Raw genomic sequence first — 6554 nt, 5'->3', positions numbered from 1 at the left:
TGAAATTTTTTGTTTGAGAAAGATCTTCAAGGAAGAAGCTTGCTAACTCCTAAATCCAGAGAATGAACTGTTGCAGAAAGATGCCAGAAAACCTACACTACATCAAGAAAATCCAGAATGAACTTTGGGTGTGGTTGATTGAACTGAAGTTTGATTGAACATTTATTGTAAATGTACGCTTTTATGCCAAAGGGGACTGCCCCTAATTTGGCTTTTTGTCAATGTGCCTAGCAAAACATTGATTTTCATTTTCTCTCTTTTCTATTCCTCCCTAACTATTGTAATTTCATAGCTGGTATGTTTATAAGACTCATCAGAGAGACTAGTCTTCCTTGGGCCTCAGGGAGAATTGTGAATTTTAAAACTATTCTACCCTAAGCAGAATGTACTTTAGAAGATCTGATTTAGCTATTTCCTGATCAATAACAATAGAGATATTTGGACTAACAGAATCAGGTCTTGGAAACTCTACATTTCTCTGCCCTCCTTAGTTTAACAAGATTAGGAAGGTGTGCACCAAACTCAAGGATTAAGTATCTGAGAAAAATGGCCTTCAACAGACATATGCAGAAAAAGCGGACAGACGCCTGGGTTGTCCTAAGTCAAGCTAAGCTATGATTGATACAGATGAGATGCAGGAAAGTGATGTAAAACTGTCTATATAAGGCATATCACTGGCTCTCTTTATGCTCTTTCTCTGGAGAGGTGTCTCTGGCTGGCAGCGTGCTAGGCATTCTGACATTTTGGAGTGGTGGCAGTTATTTGTCTGGGTTTGGCGGTGTTTGCCCTTGAGCTAATTCAGGTTCTGGCATCTTGGCTGAGCCCCTTTTGGAGTTCAGGCTCACTCCTTCCTCCTTCACAAGCCAAAACCTTACTTTCTAGATCTTCTAATCTTCCTGCTCAATACTAGCCAGGCGAGAGAAAATCTTACTCCTTTTACTTCTTCCTTCTCCTTAAACTCCTCAACTAGCAGTTAAATCACCATAAAATTTCCAGCTGATTTGTATATTTTATTATTTGGGATTTTCACTGGTGACCATTTAAATTTAGATTTAAGTCACAATGCTAAAATTATCTTTACAGTTTGCCATGTTAAGTAACATCTAGGAGCTGTTCCTATGAACCTGAGACTCCTGGTTGCTTTAAGAAGGATAGTACAGCAGAGGACTTTGGGCAAGAGCAGCTAGATTCTGAGGAAAGGCAGAAGAATGAATATCAAAAGTGGTCTGACAAGATAGAGTAGTGGAAATATATTGAATAAATATCCTGAAATGCACAGAAATCAGGCATCCCTAAGCAGGGGAGACGAAACTCTGAGATTTCTTTCTTCTTCTTAAGGATCCAGGCCAGTTTTGGAAATTGGTATTACCTTAAGGTTGAAGCATGATCTTTAAAAAAAAATTCAATTAGTGAATTTAGAATATTTTCCCCTGGTTACAAGATTTATGTGCTTCCCATCTCAAACTCCATCTCCTGCCTTAGTGCCTTTTCAGTGACTTTCTACCATACTGGGAATTTTGTTTCTCCTTATCTCCATTTCCTGGATTCCTTCAAGACTCAAATCATTTCAACTTTCACTGTATAAAGAACTATTTCCCAGGATCTTCCCCTCTATACACACTCCCATATTGCTTCCCTTTGAGATAATCACCAGATTATTCTGTGTATAGGCAGCCCTGAGAAATTTGGCAGTTTCTTTTCCAAATCACAGCCATAAAGTAATTATCGCAATAAAGAAAATAGCAAACTTTGGGGTTTACCACTGCACACTGTAAAGGGTGAATACCAAATAATAAAATACCCAAGTCAGCTGCCAAATTTTATGGTGATTTAATTGATATAGTAGAGATGATTTTAAGAAGAAGGAGCAAAGAAGGGGCTAAAACCAGGCAGGAAGATAGGAGATCTAGAAAGTAAGGGTTTGAGTGTGAAGGAGGAAAGAATCAGCTTGACCTCCAAAGAGGCTTAGCTAAGATGCCCGAATCTGAAATCAACTCCAGGGCAAATTCACCATCCAACACTCTAAGATGTTGGAACACTTAGCATGCTTCCAGTCAGAGTCATCTCTCCAGGGAAAGAGAGAGAGGCAGAAATTGAAGTGCCTTATATGGACTTTTTATATCACTTTTGTGCATCTCATCTGTACCAATGAGGTCTGAGCTTGACTTAGGACAGCCCATAGGTCTATCCTTTTTTTTTTTTTTGCACATGTCTGTTGAAGGCCATCTCCTCAGATAATTAAATCTTGAGTTTGGTGCAGACCTTTCAAAATCTTGTTAAACTGAGTCGGGTGGAGAATGTGCATTTTCCAAGACCTGATTCTGTTATTCCAAACATCTCCATTGTTATTGATCAGGAAGTAGCTAAATCAGATCTTCTAAAGAATGGTTTGATTAGGGTGGAATAGTTTTAAAATTCACAATACAAAAGTTAAATAGCTTTTTGACTCACAGTAGAACTTCCATCAAAATGGGAGACAAACCACTTGAACTCTGCTACTGATTTGTTCATTCAATCTCTGTCTCAGGGAATAAGAAGGTCTGAGAAAAACGAAGGAAATGGGGGTGGGGTGTAGGGGAACTGCCTGTCTAGGGAACAGCCAGAACATATATAATGCTTATCACTTAAGTTACACAGTTCATCTAAGTTAAGTCTGTGTTTGACCCCAAATAACTGATTCTAATATGAAAGATCTACAGTCAAAGATCTCCACAAGAGATATAATAAATGATAAAAATTAGAAACATTGAGTGTGGGGAGTCAACAGACCCCCACTGTAAATTTCATCTGTAAGTTTCAAACCTATCCTGCTTATCTCAGTGTTTCCGGCCTTCTTACTAAAAATGATACCTCAGATTCAACCAAAAAGCTAATTGAAATAATCAACAACTCTGGCAAAGTTGCAGGATACAAAATAAACCCACATAAGTCATCAGCATTTCTATATATCTCCAACACAGCTCAGCAGCAAAAACTAGAAAGAGAAATCCCATTCAAAATTACCTTAGACGAAATAAAATACCTAGGAATCTATCTACCGAGACAAACACAGGAACTATATGAACACAACTACAAAACATTCTCCACACAACTAAAACTAGACTTGAGCAATTGGAAAAACATTAACTGCTCATGGATAGGACGAGCCAATATAATAAAAATGACCATCCTACCCAAACTTATCTATCTATTTAGTGCCATATCCATTGAACTCCCCCAATTTTTTTTTTACTGATTTAGAAAAAACCATAACAAAGTTCATTGGGAATAACAAAAGATCAAGGATATCCAGGGAAATAATGAAAAAAAAACACAAATGATGGGGGCCTTGCAGTCCCAGACCTTAAACTATATTACAAAGCAGGAGTCATCAAAACAATTTGGTACTGGCTAAGAGACAGAAAGGAGGATCAGTGGAATAGACTGGGGGCAAGTGACCTCAGCAAGACAAACCCAAAGATCCCAGCTTTTGGGACAAAAATCCACTATTCGATAAAAACTGCTGGGAAAATTGGAAGACAGTGTGGAAGAGATTAGGAATTGATCAACACCTCACACCCTACACCAAGATAAATTCAAAATGGGTGAATGACTTAAACATAAAGAAGGAAACCATAAGTAAATTGGGTAAACACAGAATAGTATACATGCCAGACCTTTGGGAGGGGAAAGACTTTAAAACCAAGCAAGACATAGAAAGAGTCACAAAATGTAAAATAAATAATTTTGACTACATCAAATTAAAAAGCTTTTGTACAAACAAAACCAATATAACTAAAATCAGAAGGGAAACAACAAATTGGGAAAAAATCTTCATAAAAACCTCTGACAAAGGTTTAATTACTCAAATTTATAAAGAGCTAAATCTATTGTACAAAAATCCAAGCCATTCTCCAATTGATAAATGGGCAAATATGGATAGGCAGTTTTCAGATAAAGAAATCAAAACTATTAATAAGCACATGAAGAAGTGTTCTAAATCTCTTATAATCAGAGAGATGCAAATCAAAACAACTCTGAGGTATCAGCTCACACCAGCAGATTGGCTAACATGATAGCAAAGGAAAGTAATGGATGCTGGAGGGGATGTGGCAAAGTAGGGATATTAATTCATTGCTGGTGGAGTTGTGAACTGATCCAACCATTCTGGAGGGCAATTTGGAACTATGCCCAAAGGGTGACAAAAGAATGTCTACCCTTTGATCCAGCCGTAGCACTGCTGGGTCTGTACCCCAAAGAGATAATGGAGAAAAAAGACCTGTACAAGAATATTCATAGCTCGCTCTTTGTGGTGGCCAAAAATTGGAAAACGAGGGGATGCCCTTCAATTGGGGAATGGCTGAACAAATTGTGGTATATGTTGGTGATGGAATACTATTGTGCTAAAAGGAATAATAAAGTGGAGGAATTCCATGGAGACTGGAACGACCTCCAGGAAGTGATGCAGAACAAGAGGAGCAGAACCAGGAGAACATTGTACACAGAGACTAATACACTGTGGTATAATCGAACGTAATGGACTTCTCCATTAGTAGCGGTGTAATGTCCCTGAACAATCTGCAGGGATCTAGGAGAAAAAACACTATTCATAAGCAGAGGACAAACTGTGGGAATAGAAACACCGAGGAAAAGCAACGACCTGACTACAGCGGTTGAGGGGACATGACAGAGGAGAGACTCTAAACGAACACTCTAATGCAAATATTAACAACATGACAATGGTTTCGAATCAAGAACACATGTGATACCCAGTGGAATCACGCGTTGGCTATGGGGGGTGGGAGGGGGAGGAAAAGAAAATGATCTTTGTCTTTAATGAATAATGCTTGGAAATGATCAAATAAAATATTATTTTAAAAAATGATACCTCAGTGACACTGTTTACTTATTTTCTTTTTGATTCTCTCTCCCTATTTCTATCACTTTGTAAACCTTAAAATTTCTTAGACTTATAAATGTTGTCACAACTTCTGTTCTCACTCTTGGAAAATAAAGGTAAACAAAACCCTCATGACAAACATGCATAGTCAAGTCAAATAAATCACCCCATTAACTGTATCCAGTCTTCTAGCCTGTCACATTTTTATTATTTTTTTTGGATGCTGACTGTCATCGAGTGTGTTGGTACCCCTCTAAGGTGTGTAGAATCTGTAAATCTGCTAGGTTTTCCCTGAATACGATCATTCAAATCTTGGATAAAAACGTTAATTAGACAGAAGGCCAAGTACATGGGTCCTCTAATTGAACCCTCCCATGAAAATTGACATAATTCATGACTGTATTGAGTCATATTCTATAATCCATAGAACTCTCTGACCTTTTTTCCCATTTTCCTCCATCTTGTCAGAAAAGGGAGCATAAGAGACTTTCAGAAGCTTTCCTGAAAGCTGGGTCAACTCCACTAATGAACGATCTTGATGAACTCCCTCTGCAACCCCATCTCAAAGGAAATGAGGTATTTCTGATATTAGGTGTGACCTTCCTGCTGGGTGGTGGGAGAGGCCAAGTACCTTCTGGTGTATTTCTCTCCATCCTGTCTTCTTTGACAGAGCTCTCCAGGGCACTGAGTCTGACCATTGCTATGGTTTATTTAGAAGAGGAAGAGGAAGATAGAGTGAAAGAAGAGGGTTCCAGTGTGACTATAAACCGTATCTTGGTAGGGAAGAGAGGGAAACTGAACTCACTTTTTCTAGCTGAAAGGAGCCTCCTGATTACCCAGCACTGGCTTGAGATTTTCCTCCAACATAGATACAAACACTTCAGACTGTGTTAGATGGTACAGAATGAAGGAAAGAAAAAGAAATGGGATGAACTCTATTGAATTCCTCAAATAACTACAACTGTATAAGAAAATATTTTCATTAATGATTTTTGATCATTACAAAGCAACATGGTATCTTTTGGGACAAGGAACTGTGTTGTCTCAAAAGAGAAGAATCCAGTTCCTGTCCTTTTGTGTGTCTAATTATCAAAATGACAGGGAGGTCATCTTGACAATAAATTAAAATAAGAGAAGTACCTGCTCCCTCCTGAGTGAAAGGGCTTCTCCTAAGGACAGTGAAAGGCAGAGAAGGATTCTGTGAGGCAGTTCCTCAACCATGTCCTTCTTGCAAGCATCCCAAACTAGAGACTTTGGAGAATTTTCCTTTTGGGTGCTATTTGGGGTGCTCTCTTAGGTCAAATGAGATATTTCAGTCTGAGCATGAAAGCTTATTCAAGTTTTATGTTATTTGGCATATTCACATCTGTATCAACACTCTTTTCTTTTCTTTTCTTTTTTTTAAAAATATATTTTATTTGATCATTTCCAAGCATTATTCGTTAAAGACATAGATCATTTTCTTTTCCTCCCCATAGCCGACGTGTAAATCCACTGGGCAACACTCTTTTCTATTGGCTTGGATAGAGAGTATTATTGACATATAGTCTATATGGTCCCTGTGGGCCTGGAATTTGGTGGGAAGGGACTTAATTCTTCGGTATAATGACCATAGTCACTCCTCACCCAGTAAGGGGCAAGAATCAGGAGCTCAGCTTAGACTTTAAAAAATTAG

This window comes from Monodelphis domestica, chromosome 1 (assembly GCF_027887165.1).
Source record: "Monodelphis domestica isolate mMonDom1 chromosome 1, mMonDom1.pri, whole genome shotgun sequence".
NCBI lineage: Eukaryota > Metazoa > Chordata > Mammalia > Didelphimorphia > Didelphidae > Monodelphis > Monodelphis domestica.
This window is presented reverse-complemented; position numbering follows the sequence as displayed.